This window comes from Chiloscyllium punctatum, chromosome 3, assembly GCF_047496795.1.
Source record: "Chiloscyllium punctatum isolate Juve2018m chromosome 3, sChiPun1.3, whole genome shotgun sequence".
Lineage (NCBI taxonomy): Eukaryota > Metazoa > Chordata > Chondrichthyes > Orectolobiformes > Hemiscylliidae > Chiloscyllium > Chiloscyllium punctatum.
Genome location: NC_092741.1, coordinates 69,666,430 through 69,686,213, shown reverse-complemented (window position 1 = coordinate 69,686,213; position 19,784 = coordinate 69,666,430). Strand labels below are relative to the sequence as shown.

The following is a 19,784-nucleotide window of genomic DNA, read 5'->3' as shown; positions in this document are numbered from 1 at the left end:
CGTCCACCTTCTCCAAGCCATGTATTATCTTGTAAGTTTCTATTAGATCTCCCCTTAATCTTCTTATTACTTATGGAGTTGGGCTTTTGGGAACATTTTCTGGAAATTGCATGACAGGAGAGGTGGAAGTGCCCACCACTGCCAGAATCTTCCACCACTCCTGCTGCTGATATCATATTTAAAGCCCAATGCTCACCATTTCAGTTGCTACAGCTAGGAACTGCCCCTCAGACGATCATGCTCAACTATTTTCGCTGAAGGCATGGCCCAGAGAGTCATAGAATTCCTACAGTGTGGAAACAGGCCAGTTGACCCAACAAGTCCACACCGAACCTCCAAAGAGTAACCCACCCAGACCCATTCCCCTGCCTTATTATTTTACATTTACCCCTGACTAATGCACCTAACCCACACATCCTAAATATTATGGGTAATTTAGCATGGCCAATTCAACTAACCTGCACATTTTTGGATGCTGGGAGGAAACTGGAACATCCAGAGGTAAAAACAATGACTGCTGATGTTGGAAACCAGACTCTGGAGTAGAGTGGTGCTGGAAAAGCACAGCAGTTCAGGCAGCATCCGAGGAGCAGGAAAATCTGACGTTTCAGGCAAAAGCCCTTCATCAGGAATACAGGCAGAGTGCCTGAAAGGTGGAGAGATAAGTGAGAGGAGCATTTATCTCTCATTTATCTCTCCACCCTTCAGGCACTCTGCCTGTATTCCTGATGAAGGGCTTTTGCCCGAAACGTCGGATTTTCCTGCTCCTCAGATGCTGTCTGAACTGCTGTGCTTTTCCAACACCACTCTACTCCTGGAACATCCAGAGGAAAACCGCACAGACGTGGGAAAATGTCCAAGCTCCAAACAGGCAGTCGCCCGAGGATGGAATCAAACCTGGCGCTGTGAGGCAGCAGTGCTAACCACTGAACCAAGTTGCTTCCTGCTTCACGTACAGGGAGCTGGAGGTATCTGAGTTGTGGAGAGAAGAGGAACACTACCAGACAAAGTAAATCTGGACCAAAATTGTGGCCTGAGTTGGTGCTGCTTACTGTGTGAAGTGGAACATCCAGCAGTGCAGGGAGATAGTTAGTGATGTTCTGCACAGCACAAGGTTACTCACCACCAACTTATCCCAATGGTTCACAATCACAGAGCTAACATTTACTCCAACTATTCAACTATACACATTTCTCACAAAAAGGCTCATATACTGCAACTCTCACTCTTACATGCATCATGTCTATTCTACAGCTCTAATCCATTGCTGCCCACTGAATTTCCAATTCATTCACTGGGGACACTCATCACATTGATACCCCTGCTCCACCACTAACTGCTGTGGAAGAAGTGGAAGACATAAGGCTCCTCATTCTAAATGAAGAGAAAATACTTGATTTGTCTGGAGAAGATCACAATCACTCATGAGGCTGTGGAGATCTCAATAGCCAAGTAACCAGGAAATTTAATTGTGCTGTGCTGCCCATCCATTGGCATCATTCTTCATCCATATAAGCTTTTATCCCTCTTTGACAGCTCATTCCCTTCCTTCCCTCTCTTGGGCAATAATAGCACCAGTGAGCATCTGGAAATAGCCCACCAGCAGCAGAGAACCTCAGCTCCACCTCGAGCTCTGAGGAAGAAACTCCTGAACCCTCAGAGGATGTGCCAGTAAGCCATTCAGCTGCACCTCCAGAGGCACAGAGACCTTCTATTCCTAGTACTATTCCAAGTTAGGAATCAGGAGCACAATGTGGTGAGCACTTCAATGAATTGTCTCCTAGGTTGGCCAAGCACCAAATGTGCCAGATCTCTGGCACTCAGACGACAGCTGGAGACCAGGCAGAGGATGATCCCGTGATCATAACATTGTACAGACAGATACAGGAACAGCAGGTAGATTTGTTAAAACAGCCACTAAGCGGGATAAAGAATGGAGGAATTATCGGTATGGTGCTGGCTCCAACATCTAGCAGTCATCATGGACAGGTTGGTGACCACCATGGAAACCCAAGTCTAGCAAGATCAATATCTGACAGATCTGTGCACAAACCTGCACTCCTTTGATCTAGTCTTGCTTGGTCCATATCAATGACAAGGCTAGAAAGGGATGAGGAACCTTGCGCTCACTCGAGCTGCCTCTCCCTCTCAAGCAGAGTAGTGCCAGAAGACACCCATCATAAAAAGAATCAACACACAGGTGTCCCAAAAGAGTCCTCTCACTACACTCCAGATTTGCTCAGCCCCTGAACCTCCTGTGTCTTGCCTGTGATTTCAAAGCCTACAGGAATTCAAGTTGGGCATGTGCAGGTAACTCACTGCAGATCTCGTACCTCCAGAAGATGAGTCTGAGTTTTACAAGTCAATAGGGCCAACCTCAGAGCAGCTTTCCTCCACCCCAGATTGTGGAAGCCATGAATTCATTGTGGCTGTGATGACATTTCACCCTTCCTGCATTTCTGTCAGGTTGTTTCTTATAGTTATTACTTATTGTCCCAATTTACCCCAGAGCTCATGAGTTTTGAAATGCCCATGGCCTGTTGGCTCTACATTCTCCCTATGTAGAGGTCAGAGTTACCATGATACATACATAGGAAATCACCCATCCTCACACACCACTTCCAGGGGTTCAAATCCCCCTTCTAGTCACTGAGACGCACTGCACTATCACCAATTGACTCCTAATGTTGTCACCATTCACTTAGCAACCCAATGCAATGAAGCCCAACCTGAGACTCAAACTGTCTGTTTGTCCCAGGATTCCATAGACTGTATTCTAACAAATTAAGGCTGACCATAATCCAGCCCTTGAACTGAATTAGCAAAACAGCCTTGACTGACCAAAATCCAACCTCCAGATTCATGTTTCCACAGCAACCAGACCGATCTATCTCTAATCTCCTTAGTACTTGTACTTGCATGACTGACTGACTTCCCCAGAACTCAGATTGCATATATTCAGATCCTCAGACTCTGGTATGACCGAGCCCTTGACTGACCATGTCTAACCCGATGGACAGGAATCGGTGGTGGTAGTCTTTCCTGAATAACCGTAGTCCCCCTTGATCTCACTGAAGAATGATCATCCTACTATCAGCATCAGGCATTTACTTTAAGTACATGCCACACACTGCTTACACATGCTACAGTGTGATGTTGACGTGGCATGTACTGTTCACCTCTTTGGCTGTTCAACACTCCGCACTTTGACAAGCTGCCTGCCTGCCTTTCCTCTGCATTAAAAAGCAATGCAAGGTACTGAGGCAGCTAGCCTGTAGTTCAGCACAAAAGACACTGCACACCAAAAGAGCAATGGGAACCAACACAGGCTAGCAAAATATGACTCAGTTCTGAAGCCAATGAGAATGTGATTAGAAAGCTGTATGAAGTATACAGCACTTGTAAAAGTGCATGTGTGTTAAGAAAGCAAATTGAGAGCCATAAGTTGCATCTTGTGCAGATATGTGTGTGTGCCCTTCTGCACAAAATGACCTGACAGAAGCATGCATGAGATGGGTCCCAAATGAAGTGTTGAGTGGCTGAAGTGGGGTGTGTTTTAGACCGAGAGCAGACATGATGGTACTTTGCTGATGCCAACTTGCTTGGATAAAAGGTTAAAGAGGATGCTGGGAATGGAGAATGTGACAATGTTGTTGTGAATAAGCAGTTGAAAACTTGCTGGGACAAGCATTCAGCAACAGCAGCTACAAGGGAACTCGCTCTGACTTACATTGTAGGGATTTGTATCTTCTGTTTTTTTCAGGGGAGGGGAGAAGGATTTAAGTGGCTTATTAGTAAGGCAACTTTGGCTTTAATAAGTTGCAAATGCAAGGAAGTAAAGTAGTTCCCCAGTTAATGACAAGATTCAAAAGTCACCATTCAACTGTTGAGGGAAAAATCAAATCTGAATGTCAAAATTCTGATTTTTTTCACATTCTCTCTCTGTATTTTCCCATATTTTTCACCATTGCTTATATTATGAAGTACTGTACCTTTTAAGAGTGTTAAAAGCTAACAAGGACTTAGAGAGGTACAGAGAGTCCAGAACAAGGTAACAATGTAACATTTGGTGAAATAGTTAGATTAGCTGGGCTGCCTGGAGATGACAAAACAAATTCAAATTCCACCAATCAGTTTAAGTTATGCTCCAAAATACCAACTTGTAATCAGGTTTGAATTTAGTATATTGACAATATTTTTTTAAAAAAACAATGAAACAATCCAATGCTTTAGGGTATAAGACCAGAAAAAATTGAAAAGTTGAGGGGAGAACTGCCAAGTCACCAACATGTACAGACTGCCTGAAAAATAGCTCTCTTAAAGGTATCTTTATCGATCAGTGACCTGTGAAACAGAAATCCCTAAGAAGAAGAAAATCTACAAGTGGAAGATACCCAAAGAAGATTCAATAGCTGACTGGTTTTGAAATTTGAGTTTTGGTAAACCTTAAATCAGGGGTTTTATCTGACTAGTATCATAGAAGGGAAAATAAACTGGCCAAAGAGAATGCTGCCATAGATTCCTATAGGACATACGTTTCCTAATTTAGTTGTAATCCTGAGTGAGAATATTAGTGTATGGAATGTTTTGCAATAGAGTGTGGTTGAGATAAAGATAATCATTTATTACGGGAGATTGATTAAATCTTTTAAATATATGTTTAACAAGAGGAGGCTAGGACAGAGGTATTAATTTTGGATTGCTCCTCAGATGTTAACTAATCAAAAAATGGTGGATAAAAGTCTTTCTTCTGTGCTGTAATAGTTATGCAGTTCATGTGCAAAACAAACAGCTGTGTGGCACCTTGGGGCACCTTTCTTTATTAAATACATAATACAAATGCAGTTGTGAATTAAATATGACACAACAGTAAATTCTCAGTTATCTATTGTCAAGCCTATGAATTTGAGTATTGATATTTGGAGCATTGAACCTAAAGAAAATAACGCATTGCAAATAGGGATAAAGGTTAAGTGTCTGCAGCTAAAACTAAGTAACCAGAAAAGAAAATTGTGTGGAAGTAAATTAATGATATATGGCTAAAATCATTATTGTGGAAATGACCTTGGTTTGTCTTAACATACCATACAACAGAGCAGTTGTGCCTTTTGTATACAAATAGTCGTTTCCTCATAAGGAACTTGAGTATGGATAAAAAAATCAACAGGTTGCCGAAGCTGTTCATCTTGCAGTCATCAGGAGAACCTGAAAGAAACACCAAAGCAAAGGGTAAGCAACATTTTATATGAGAGAATCATAATTGGTTGGCAAGTGAACTCTGACTGGGAGAGGCATTGCCATGGAAGATGTACCAGTTAAAGATTACTGACAGTTACCTGCCCAGTTTTGTTTACTTTTAAAAAATTTTCAGAGTTCATTTCTCTATTTTTTTCTATTCATTGAAGTTCACGAAACAATAGTTCCAAATTTTTGTTTGGGACTGTTTCACAATCTAAGTGTGGCCCAGTTTGAGTGGATATTGGTTTATTATGAACTAGCATCTTCTAATTTTACTCCCTTAAAAAGAAACTATTTCTCTGTCTATCTATTTTTGCCGATGACTGACTAAAGTATTCCTTTGTCCTTTGTCTTCCCTCAGTTGCCAGCAATTTACTCACCGTTTTCCAATCATGCTGTTCTCTCTGAGATAAGCCCTTCTACTCACTACCTTAAGACAGACAGCCAAGATCTGAAGCTACAACACAGCCAATCTGGTCATTCTTTAAAGGGTCTAGTTCTACCAGATCAAACATTTAATGTGCATTTATCTCCTCACCTGTTTATGCTATTCTAGGATCATTGAGCTCAAGGACTACCTACTCCTTTTCTCCTTACCTCCCAGTCTCTATGACTATATCAAGTGAGAAGATGTCATGGGTTTCTGAAAATCTAAGATTGTGATCCATCATGCATCTACTTATGCTGTTACCTCTCATTCCTCTCCACATAATGTCCAACTGCCTTTAGATTTCACTTTGCATCATCATTAAACTCCTATTTTTCTCTCTTATCTCTCTTATTCCCCTTTTTTCCTTCTGAACTACTCTTCTGATCATTTGACCATCCTTCCTAACCTATGTGTAGCTGGGATTATCAATGTCTCACTTTGTTGAAGCATTATCCAACTTCCATTGAAAACACAAATAAAACAAAGAACAATGAATGCTGAAAATCTGAAAACTAAATGAAATTGTTGGATAAACTTGGCAGGTCTGGCAGCATCTGTGGAGAGAAAACTGAGTTAACATCCAAGTTCAATGACCATTCTACATAACTAAAGAACTCAAAATGTTAAGTCTGCTTTCTTTCCATTTAAAGCTATCATCATCACCCAGACCTCAGCAACATACTCTCAGTCTATATCTTCTTCCTACAGTCTCAACTCTAACCTCTCCTCCGTCTCTACGGTCTTTAAATATTGGAATCATATCTCTAGCCTGTTTATCTCTATAACCTGCTTAAAGCAAGCCTGCTCTGGCCAAAGTTACAATTGATATCTTTTGATGAGACCATGGTGCATTATTCTTTCTTGTGTTCCATGATCATGACTGAAACATTTGGCTAACCTTGGGTACTGCTGAAAAAAGACACAGTTTGCCAAAACTTTTCTTTTCTTCATTCATCAGGGTACTTCACAAGAACACAATTTCCAGAGGGAAATTTATACTCTGTGAGAAGAGAGTGCTGATTATTTGGCAAGTGGCATCTGATGGGCAGTGTTTTTGCCATGGAGAATGCATCCATTAATGTTAATTGTCAATTAAAAGACCGTCTTCATTAAATTTTAAACTGAGCATGTTGAATCTGATTAGACAGGTCATTTAATGGGGAACGCAGTAGCTCAGTGGTTAGCACTGCTGCCTCACAGCACCAAGGACCCGGGTTCAATTCCAGCCTTGGGCAACTGTCTGAGTGGAGTTTGCACATTCTCTCCATGTCTGTGTGGGTTTCTTCGGGGTGCTCCAGTTTCCTCCCACAGTGCAAAGCTGTGCAGGCTAGGTGGATTGGCCATGCTAAATTACCCATAGTGTCCAGGTTTGTACAGACTAGGTGGATTAGACATTGGGAATGCAGGACTTCATGGATAGGGTGTGGAGGTGCATCTGGGTGGGATTCTCTTTGGAAGGTTGGTTTAGACTCAATGAACTGAATGTCTTGCTCCTTATCTGTAGGGATTCTTTGAGAAATGAACTGGCGAATGGATGTCACTATTTAGGCACACAGTGTGCTTACGATATTTTGTCTGACAGCAAAGAGCGGGGCCCTGTGTATTAATGTATATAACTTCCAGCACATGCACCAAACTATGAGTCTGACTGATAATTATACATGTAATCCAGTGAATAATGTCCAATTGCAGAGCCACATCCAATGTTTTAAGTTTCTAAACTTGGCTCGTTGCTTGTTGCAACAGAGGGACATGTGATCAGTCAGTCTTAGGGGCATATGCCCTACAGATCAGTGGCACTGGCACTGAAATATACCACGTTACTCATTTGTGCGACAGGCAGAATATCCTTTTGGTTTAACAGCAGCATCCTCTAAATGGCAACTACAACTTGTGTTGTTACTGGATAGAAACAGTTTGAAACAGCTAGCTCCACGTGGTGGTCAAACTTTTAAGGTACCTTGCCCTAATCTGAGGCTGACTGGACATTTTCAGAAATAGCAGTGACAAACTTCGGGCCTTCTATGAGTTTGTGTGATATTCAGTGAAAACTTACCTGATCAGGGTAGCCATTATCACCTAGGATGGTTTTGATGTGCCCTGTTTCAGCAGTGAACAAACAGCTCAGGCCCTATATGATGTTTCCAATAAGGCCAATGTTATACTGGTGTAACTGTGTGAATTCCAATGCATACGCTGACCGGTGAAGGTAAGTTTGTGACAGGCAATAGTAGAGAACCCCCGGTCAATAACTCAATTAGCATGTTGAGGAAAGGGACTTCATTTGACAGATGATTTTGAAAAGAGAATTTCAGTGCAAGATGGTTCTCATTAAGATGTGTAAAGAAAGAAATACTTGCAACTGCAGATTCATATATAGCAGGCATATCATCAACATCATGGAAGTATGCAAGAATTTGAAGGTAGGTGTTATTCCATCCAAGACACTTCATCATGGAAACTCCAAAAAAGATATTTGTAAAAACAGGGCGTGGTAGGATCCCATGGCAGCATCATCAGCACGATGGCTCAGTGGTTAGTACTGCTGCCACACAGTGCCAGGGACCTGGGTTCAATTCTAGCCTTGGGCGACTGTATGGAGTTTGAACATTCTCCCTGTGTCTGCTTGGGTTTCCTCCGGGTGCTCCGCTTTCCTCCCACAGTCTAAAGATGTGTAGGTTTGGTGAAATGACCATGCTAAATTGCCCAAATTTTTGTTTAGATGCATTAGTCAGAAGTAAATATAGGGTAGAGGAATGGGTCTGGGTGGGTTACTCTTCAGAGAGTCGGTGTGAACTTTTTGGCCCGAAGGGCCTGTTTCCACACTGGAGGGATTCTATGGATTCTATCTGTCCAAGCGTATGTGGTATTATTGAAACTGAACTCAATTGCGCAAGTTGTTGAATTCAGCATGTTCACACAGAGGTGGCAGGTGCAGATCACCATGATATACAGCTGCAATGCAGATGTCTGTGTGAATAGGCTCACAATGTCAAATGTTAAATGGATACTCCATTGTTAGTGATTTGCGAGCTTTGTATTGTCCACATATATAAGATTGACCCTGTCAGGAACTTCATAAATAGAGCCTGAGCGGTTTGTTCACTGTGCAAACTAGATGGTGAAATCAGGTGCAGAGAAACCGTCCTGCAGGATAACGGCTACTCTAATGCTGAATACTGCATAAGCATATGGATGGCCCAAAGACTCTCTGTCCTGAGACATTTCCAGTCTACTTTACATTACCCAGATACATTGATGATTAAATACAACTATGGAAACTTTAGATGGAAACTAGGTATTTTACCTGCTGGACGTGAGTTGACCAGCAATAGTGGAATTGTGGCCATTCATAAGAATGCCAACATAATAATTACAGCAGAAGAGACCAATAATATTCAGTTTGAGTCAGTCCAGGACTTATAACTAAACCCAGACAGGTTTGATGCCAGGGGAAACTTCAACGGTAATGCTGTATTTCAATTCAGAGAAAATACAATTCCATAAATCAACCCTCCCAGAATGTGCAATGCTCAGATACTAGCAAAGCTTAAGAGTGATTTGGAACATATGGAATGTAGGAGTATGTTCCATCCTGTACATCAATACAAGGATTAGTGTAGATCTAAGACATATGTACGAAATACATGTGGACCCCAAGCATTTAAAAGCATTTTCTAAAGAGAAGCCCATGCATGTGAGCATGTGGGTAAATGTACAAATTGGGGTGAGGTGATGACCTATTGGTGTTATCAATGGACTACTAATCCAGAGACCAGGTAACGTTCCACAGAACCAGGTTCAAATCTCTTCATGGAGGACGGTGATATTTGAATTCAGTTTATAAAATCTGGAAATAAGAGTCTAATGATGATCAGGAAACCATTATTAATTGTTGGAAAAACATGTCTGGTTCACGAGTACCCTTTAGAGAAGGGAAGCTTGTCTGGTCCACATATGATTGTAGATCTACAGCACCATATTGACTCTTAACTGCCCTTGGGAAATCAGGGATGGCTGATATCGCTGGCTTGGGAATGAATGCTTTAAAAAATTAGGAGCAGAGGTTAGCAATTTAGTCTCTTCAGTCTGTTCTGACATTGAACAAGGTCATGGCTGATCTTATTGTAACTTAAGGCGAGGAATTTAAAATTATAACAATAGATTTGAGTTAAATGTTAAATACAAAGAAAATTTAGATTTTTACATAGAGGTGAAGACTTCCTTACCCAGCAACTGGCAACATCCAATATTAGATGATGTGAATCATTGCATCATAAGAACTACATTGTTTTCTGAACTGGAAGCCAATCATGAATATTGTTCTTGGCAAAGGAAGCTGAAGAAATCATTGTTTTTAGAACACGATTTGGAACATATTGCTTCCAGAGACTACCTTAGACTCGAACTCTCTTTCTAGGAGCATATGGACAGAGCTGCACAAATGCTTCTGGATGCATATGTTTTGCTGATGACATTGTGGAGACTGCAAATGCCGGAGATCAGAGTCGAGAGTGTGGTGCTGGAAAAGCACAGCAGATCAGGCAGCACCCAAATTGACATTTCGGACATAAGCCCTCTATCAGGAATGGTGAAGAGCTTATGCCCAAAACATTGGTTCTGCTGCTCCTCAGATGCTGCCTGACCTGCTGTGCTTTTCCAGCACCACACTCTTGACTGATGACATTGTGGTAATGGGCAAAACCAAATATGAACTTGATCAAAATCTGCACTCATTAATGGCACACCTGATAAGGCTAGGAGCATTAATTATGCAAAATGGCAACCTAGTTGCATTGGTTTCCAAAATATTATTGCAAGCACAATCCAATTATTCCAATATAAAGCATGAAACTCTTGCTCTAGTATTCACCATCCCAAAATTCCACATATGCCTGTTAAGTAAGAAATTCACAGCAGAAACTGATCAGAAACCAGTGGAAATGATGTGACATTGACGTGAATTAGTGCACCACACAGACTACAATAACTTTGAGTAAAAATACAGGAGTATGACTTTGACTTCTGCTACAAACCTGGTACAGAAATTGTACAGACTCACTAGCAGATTACCTAATCCCAATAAGAATGCAGAATTCCACTAAACGAATAAGTAGGCAGCATGGACATCAAGGGGGCAAATGCATTTAAAGTCAGTCTGATGAGTCTTAGTCAGCGCCAGTGCAAATAACTTCAGGAAGAAACAGCTACTGATCCATAACTGAAGGCACTATGGAAAGTTATCATTGAAGGATGGCCTGACATTAACAAGACCCCTCTCAGATGCTTTAACCAAGCAAAGGTCAACGAGGTATCTCAAGAGATGTATTTTTTAAAGGGAAATAAGTATTATTTTTTCCCCAAAGCTCTACACCAGAACATATTGTCACAGCTACATCAGAGACATATGGGCATATAGCAAACAAGATGTCTGGCACGATATACTGCGCATTGGCCAAGGATCAGCAGTGACACAGAGAAGACAGTGAGGATGTATGAGGCGTGCCAAAGTCACCAACCATAGCAACACAAGGTTCCTCTACACCCTCATGAGATTCTGTCGTCTGTCCCTTGATGCAAAATTACAACAGATTTATTCAACACATGCGCAACAATTTTCCTCATGGCCACCGACTGCTTCATATTTCCAATTATCTGAATTAAAGTACATTTCAAGCACATCCATGTAATATTCAGTTTGGTATACCTGAAGAAATCAAATATGACAATAGGCCACTCTATACATACTGTGCATTGATGTATGTGCCAAATGGAGCATAAACATACACAGCCAGTCACACTTTTTCCGATCCAATGGTGCCATCAAATGAATGGTTTCAATGGTTATCATCGAGGTCAGGGCATCAAAGCAAGATTTTCATAATGCAATGTTACACTTAAGGGCTACATGTACTGTCACCAGCAGATATTGGAAGGCAAGTTATTACAAGCCTATAATTGTCCAAGTTCTCAGATAGAAGACGAACATGTTGTAAAACAAAGGGAAATGAAGATCTTACATGACTGACAAGCAGGTCCAGAACTGAGGAAGGATCATTTGACCCAAATCGTTAACTCTGATTTCTCTCCAGACCTGCTGAGATTTTCCAGCAATTTATGTTTTTGTTCCAAAACTGCTTAATCTATGCATAGAAGAGAAATCAAAATTATACGTCCTCCATAAGAAACATGGTTACCTGTAGTGGTACCAAAAGTGTGCAAAATGTCTAGATTCTAAAAAGTCACCACATTGAGGAGAAACATAATCCAAATTAGGAAACTATACAATTGTTCAATTGTGCACAAGACACACAGAAAAATAGACTTGGATTGTGATGGTGTAGAATAACATCAGTTTAACAATCAACATGCTAACAATGACTCAATGACTCTATAATTTGCAAAGCACTAACACAGCTGGGCAACCCAGGCATGAGGCCTGTATCCCCAGAAGAAATGTTCAAACACTTAGATATTATGCAAGCTCTTAGCGGCATGAAAATTTCAATTCTTGTTCATATATAAATAGTTTAAAGATTACTTTTATATATGCATTTTCACTTCTAGGGTGTGTAATTTTATCTTGAATGAATGGGGAGTCTCTCCTGGTGTTTTAAGAGTTATGCTCCTTTAAGAGCTTAATATGCAAATGAGCTAATGTGAACCACATGACATTTGCTATGTGTAGTCCAGCAAGAAGTATGTTAGAAGAAGGCTGTATATATTCACTGTAACTGTATGATGCAGTTTAAGCTGTTAATAAACTTGATGTAGATTTTCAATTAAACTTAATCTGTGCGAATTAATCAACGTTGCTTAACAGTAACACAGAGAAAGAAGCAAACATTCCTTGATGCCATCACCTGCCAGCATTTTGAAAGACACTGTTCATATGATGCTGGTATTGAGTTCTTCATTACTGCCCTTGCCCCATAATAGCCTCTTCTGGGAATACCTGGCATCAAGTCATATATAAGTCAAAACGTATTCTTCGTGAGGATAAGAAGATCAATGCTGTTCCACCCTACCGTACACTTTAATGCTTATTCCATGGATATCTCCTTCTTAGCCACTTGCTCAGATTGGACCAGTCCACATGAAACTTTAGTGTCTTGCTTGACCTAAAGTTTAACTTCAACTCCATATCCTATCTATCACCAGGGCCATTGATATCCATCCTGAGGTCATTGCTGGCCTCCACTGTTACTTAACCCCACCTCCTGACAATTATCTTTTTTTTCTGTCATCTCTTGGTGTGATTTATCAAATGCTGCTGCTCAAAATCCATCTTCCATTTTTCATAAATCCTTAATTATTCTTAATACTCCTTAATCCATAAATCCCATAAATTCCAAAACCCTTGACCCCACAAGTGAATGATGCCACTGAGGCAGACTCACCCTTTGTGCTTGGCATGAGTCATCATTAGCAATAATATCGACTTTTGTTATTGTTGAATAATGCAGATGTAAGACAAATACCAGCTTCTCAGAAAAAGGTTTTTGTGAAGATTTTGTGATTCCATACTAGAACATTTCATATAAACATGATCTCTTTTCATGTTAATATTTATAACATGAAAATGTCCTTAATTTCTTTCCTGATGAGTGAATTCCATGGGTATTCCATGGGATCTTATGCCTTGCTTCTGTAATCCATAGATTAACGTTATGTGAATTACTGTCATATTGAGTCCTGCTCACCTATTATCCCATTGCCAAACACCAAAATTTGTTTCCTTTTCACCAACATATTGAAATTATCAACATTGTTCTCTTCATTCCGTCCTCAGTGTCATTGCACAACCCTTTTTTTCTATCCTTTGCCAACATTGTAGCAAGTTCCATGTTTGCCTTTTAGCCTGGCCTTTCATGCCTTTTCCTCTCCTTTACCCCATATTAATGTCAGAGCTGTTACCTTCGACCTCTTCCAATGCCTCTGTTCTTCTATTTCTCTCCTCACCTATAAAATCTTATTAAACTCATCTTTTCAATTAAATTTTCAGCTGCCTCTCCTAACTTTCCTGCCACCATTCTGTGGTGACTCCTTTATCTTTTTTTCTCTCCTCTATAAAGCACTGTGGATTGTTTTCAAAGATTGTCTGAATGATGAAATGTATCCTGTCAGATGTCAATGGAGTTTCTTTCACTGCTGACCTTACAGGTGAAGCAGAAGAGCATTATGATGAACTTGGATATCATTTTAAAAAGCAGGAAAACTGGCAACAAGGCAAAGCCATAGAAAGAGATAGCATATCTCAATTCCTCTGTTTTTCTTTTGCCTTATTAACCCATTTGTGAAAGTCAGGTTTGGTGGCACATTGATATACATAAAAGTGTGCCCTTGGGGGATTATTGTTCAGTAGTTGGGCTGACGTCCTTTGTTGTTATAGTATGAAGGGTGATTTATTTTGTAGCTAGTCCATTCTGTGCCTGGCAATGACAGCCAAATGTGTAAAATATTCAATTCCCAGCACTGATATTCCTCAGCCTCAAGAATAATTAACGAAAATAAAAAAAAATGTGCTGAGCTCCAACCCCTTGTCTGTGGGGCTCCAGGTAGATGGATTGTGTTAGGGGAGCATTGTGAAAAAACAAAAATCTTTAATTAAATTTTAATTCTGCTTCTGCTTTTGAAATCACTCTGTATATAGGGCAAGTATTCCCTTTTTAAAATTAATGTGATACATTTAAGTGTGAAAAATTGTAAAATTAGACCCATTACCTTCACTCACATAGTTAATCAATTGAAAACTAAACATCAGTTTATTCAGTGGCTCAAAGATAGAAAACAACTTTAGCAAATGGAAAATTAAATCTTCTGAAATGTTAGAAATGAAATGGTAGAAACTGCTTCATTATATAAAAAAAGCTCTTCGCAGAATATCTTCTGTAGCCATTCTACAGCAGTCTATTGAGTTGCACAGTTTATGTGTAAGGAAACAAGTATCAACTTCTTTCTGCTTCCCCATCTGAATTTAGTCTTTTACCTCAGCTTAATATTGAATCAGATTAAGTATATTGCAGTTTGGTCAGTATTGGTCAAACAAATATTTCAGTTTATAATCACAGTATTTTTAAAATTCCATGTCACTAGTTACTCTCCTGGGGCAATATGCATGGGGAGATAGGACTAATTTTCAGATGGAAGGGAGGATAAAAGGTGTAGAATAATTCAACTAGACAGAGGCAGTTTAGTCCTACTATTAAAGGAATATATTTTGCCCTCATTTTTATATTTACAATGAATTGCTGCGGCCATATCTATAATGGATATTGTAATTACAAACTCCTGGGGTGCAACAATAGCAAATGTGGACAGTTTGAAAACATTGATCAGGGCCAGAAAACTGGTGTAGGAATTGCAATGACCTCAATTCCAATTCAAGTTACAATCACAGAATGACTACAGTATGGAGACAGGCCATTTGACCCAACAAGTCCACCCTGACCCTCCAAAGAGTAACCCACCCAGACCCATTCCCCTACTTTACTTTACTCTGACTAATGCACATAGCCTACATAATCCTGAACTCTATGGGCAATTTAACATAGCCATTTCACCTAATCGGCACATCTTTGGATTGTTGGAGGAAACTGGAGCACCTGTAGGAAACCCACACAGATGCAGGGAGAGTGTACAAACTCCATACAGACAGTCGCCTGAGGCGAGAATCGAACCCTGCTCCCTGGTGCTATGAGGCAGCACTGCTAACCACTGAGCCACCATGCTATCAAGTTATAGGCAAACTTTGTGTTGCTTGTGAATATAAATGATGGCAGACGATTGGTGCAAAATAGTGAGGAGCTAACACTAGCTGAAGTCAACCTGCACCTTTTAAAGGGGAGATGCACTGTGGCTGGAACAGTTGCTGGAAATAGTTTTAAAAGTGACTTTGACAGCAAGAGGTCTCAATAATTGTAAGCATGGCAACTAGTGGTCTCTAAGGTTTTATAACACTGCATTGGTGGTCATAGTGTAGGAGGTGAAGTGGAGGAGAGATGTGATCTAACCATCAGGAACTAGAAAGTCAATAAGATAAACTTTGCAGATGGTGGGATCAAATACACATGACAGTCAATAGCTAGGAACGAAGTCTGAGGACCTATTTGAAATGTTGCAGAAGTTCAATGACCTTACCTTGGTGGGCAAGGTCGGTGAATATGTCCTCTAAGGCAGCATCCTACTGAATGTAACCACCAGCCTCCCACAATTCTCAATGCACTACACCCTTTTCACTCATAGTCTGTACCAATTTTGTTTCGTACTTCACAGTTATAGCTTCATCTCAGCTTCATTCATTTAGTTCCACTGCAGACTTCACATTTAGCAATATCTTGCACATTCATTGAATTAACCATAGCAGTCAGATCACCCACACTTGCACCATACTCAATATACTTCCAGAACAAAGTAACATGTGATGAGAAACAGCAGAATCTAATCAACAGGGAAACAACCGTCACCGTGAGTCCTTGCCCTCCAGAGGAGGCAGTGCTTGATATCACTGAATGAGTCATTGCGTAGGACCTGGTTGACAGTGGGGCTAAATCCATAGTTAGTGCTTATCATCCGACTTCCCACATTCACTTTCCACTCATCTGACAATAACTTTTGATTTCTAAGTTTAGGTTTGTGTATGTTTGCTCTTGTTATTTGATCTTCCTCTCATCGCTATCCTATTCTGTTTTTCTTGGTCTTTCAGACATTTGAAATCACAATCTGACCATGAAATGGTGAAAAAGTAAGCAGACAATGATGAGGAAGAGAAACATTACTTGATTTTGCAATGACAGTGACCAGCTTACTTGCCACCAACCACTGTGTCAATATATAATTAGAGGAATCTTTTGAAGCAGGATCTTCATGTGGGGTGGCAGTGCACAAGTGCACCAAAAGAAGGCTGATGAAATTATCAGTGCTAACATTGTCAGTGTGTTACCAGCTCTACCAGAGAGACTGCATGAAGTCTGAAAGGACATGGCATAGTCTGGCATTGCCTTTGTCCAGAAGATCGCACAGAGCTTGTACCCTCTCCTTTCCAATGGGGAAGTTATGGTCAACTCGAAAAACACTTGCAGATCCAAAACGCAATGCACTATCTGAAGATTGACTTCGGCATGTCAAGTTGAACTCTCCCAAATTCCTAATTCTGCAGAGAAAGCTTAGACTGAAGTCATGCAAGGTTAGTTTGTTACCGCTGGAGACACCAGTGTTCAGTGAGGTTTGTAGCATGTCACAGTTTGGCAGCAGTTTGCCTTCAAACTGATTTTTAAGGTTTTCATTGTCCCTATGAAGTGGCAGAGGCTCCATGCAACATAAACCTGATATCCTTTCAAGGTGACAGTGTTTGTCCTTTCTACTTTACAAGTGCCCATGCAACTGCCTGTCAGGTTGCTGCAGCACAAGTCAGAGTGGTGCTAGCTGAGGTCATTCCACCAGTCCCTTCCACTGTAAGTCATCAACCTTTCAGTAGGCAAGTTGCAGTTACTGGCCTACTACTCTGTAGGAACACTAACACATGCAAAGGCACATGGAAAACAGACACTAAGAATGCACAATGATGTGTCAATGACTTGTATACAATGTTGTACGGTTTGACTATATATTTGGTTTGGGGTATTTATTTTGTGTTGGTTTTTATTTTTGCATTGTGGCCAAATGGAGTCTGTGATGGTCACTGACAGTAGTTAATATAATGTGATCTTTTGGTGAATGGAGAATTGGGGCTCCAATTTTCCATTCACCAACAGATCATCACATTAGAGTTATCGCGGTCAGACACTCCATTCACAGGCAGACCAGACAAACAGAAAACAGCTCCATTAGTTGCTTCCACCTCCTTTTCCTCCTGAGTTTGTCTCTATGTAGCTGATATTGTTCTATAAAACTGAATCTATCTCTTCCTGAAGACAAGGTTGTGAAACAGGCAGCAGACTACTCATTCTACCAAGTACAACGTGGTTCCTCCAGCGTGATCTAGGCAATAGAAACATAATCTCAGCAGACTGCTCAGTGGCATTTCTTGTGGCATGAATCATAGAATCACAGAATTATTATGGTGCAAAAGGAAGCCTTTGGGTCCATTGTGCTTGCACTGGCTCAATAATCTAGTCCAGTTCTATTATCTAGTGTCAGTCTGCTCACTCTTCCCATAGCTCAGTGCAATATTTCTATCCAGAAAACCATCCATTGCCCTCTTGAATGTTTTAATTGAACCTTCCTCCACCACGTTTTCAGCAATATATTCCACAGCTCACTGTGCGAAAAAAGTGTTTTCTCCCATCACTCTTGTTTCATTTGCACATCACTTTATTCCGTGCTCTCTAATTCTTGTTTCTTTTACAAACAGAAACAGCTTCATACTATCTACTCTGTCCAACCAGCTCATGATATTGGAAATCTCGATTAGAACTCCTTTCTGCCCGTTTTTCTCTGCTCCTCGGATGCTGCCTGAACTGCTGTGCTTTTCCAGCACCACTCTACTCTAGAATCTGGTTTCCAGCATCTGCAGTGATTGTTTTTACCTAGTTGATTTTAACCCTACTGTGAATCTTCTTGCAAGGATGCCTGCCTTGAAGAAGTTTTCCTCCTCTCTCTACAAGATTCTCAGGGAGTCCCTCTCCCACTGCAACTCCCAGGTCATTTCCTCTACCCTGAAGCTCTTCAACCATGTCCTGAAACAGACTCACTACCACAGCCACATTTGCTTCGTCAGTGCCTGCCTCCATAACCTACTCATCCCACATGGACTCCGGACCACCTTTAAACCAGCAGAGTTCGGATCCAATCAGGACAAACTGTACAGACTACAGATTCAAAAACACCAGCAACAGTTCTTCTTCAAGATCCTCCGCTCCATGCTCACAGCAATGCGCCGGCACCTAACCTCATGTACAGTTAGCCCTGCTTCAGCTGAGGGCCACACTCTCTCAGAATTGCAAAGGACCCCTCCTTTACTATATTTTCAGGAGAATTCATACTCTCAACAAACAGTATTTCAACACCGTCTCAAACATCAAAAATTATAAGTACAACAAACTTTTGTCTATCCATCTCCATAAGCAGTATTCCTCAAACATTCCAATAGATTCCCCGGCCTCTGGAACTGCTCGGATGCCATTAGCCATGCGGCTGGTGCAGCTACCATCCCCATGGTGATGGATGACATCACTTCCACCCCCCATCATGGCCACTTCCACAGCCACTTCCGCCCCTCACAATCCCTCATGCACTACACGTGACATCACTTCTGCCCCTCACATCATCGCTGATGTCACACGCTCAGTGATGTCAGCCCCCCCGGCCACTGCCGTGTTCGGCACCACTTTTACCCCCACCAAGGCCACTTACCTGCATTCTGCTGACACGCCCCCCCCAGAGATCCTACTGTCACCATCCCCACCCCCAGAACCCTGAGGGGAACACCACCCCTGCTCATGACTCCACCCCCATTCCCCCCACCACCACACGCACTCCAGTTACAGGCTCCGCCCCTGCTCCCAGCTCCACACCCACACCACTTCTCAGCTCCGAGCCCTGCCAAGTTTTCACCATCCCTCCAGACCTCCCCCTCACTGAGGACGAACGATCAGTCCTCAGCAAAGGACTCACCTTCATTCCCCCTCTGCCCATGCATCAATGAATTTAATACACGCCGTGATGTTGAACACTTCTTCCATCGCCTCCGCCTCCGAGCTTACTTTCACAATCAGGACACCCGCCCACCTTCTGAGGACCCCTTCCCCCCCATTCCAACACACTCCATCCACCTGGACACCCGTGCCGGCCTATTACCTGCTCTCGACATCTTCATTTCCAACTGCCGCTGAACATTAACTGCCTCAACCTGTCTACCCCCTTCCCCCACTCCAACCACTCACCCTCACAACGCGCAGCCGTCCAATCCCTCTGCTCTAATCCCGACCTCACCATCAAGCCAGCAGATAAAGGGGGTGCAGTGGTAGTCTGACGCACTGACCTCTACACCACTGAAGCCAGATGCAAACTCGAGGACACCTCTCCTACCACCCCCTCGACTATGACCCCACCCCCATCACCAAACCATCATCTCCCAGACCATACAGAACCTCATCACCTCAGGAGATCTCTCACC

The 19,784-nt window shown here is 41.6% G+C and overlaps 1 long non-coding RNA gene across 1 annotated transcript in view; it reads right to left on the bottom strand.

Annotated features, from left to right (window-relative positions):
* Positions 1–19,784, bottom strand: part of LOC140454875 (uncharacterized) — a 64,315-nt gene that overhangs the window by 25,286 nt on the left and 19,245 nt on the right. Inside the window, exon 2 of the long non-coding RNA XR_011952745.1 lies at positions 5,085–5,205. This is a non-coding gene — a long non-coding RNA (uncharacterized lncRNA). The remainder of the gene's footprint in view (positions 1–5,084; positions 5,206–19,784) is intronic.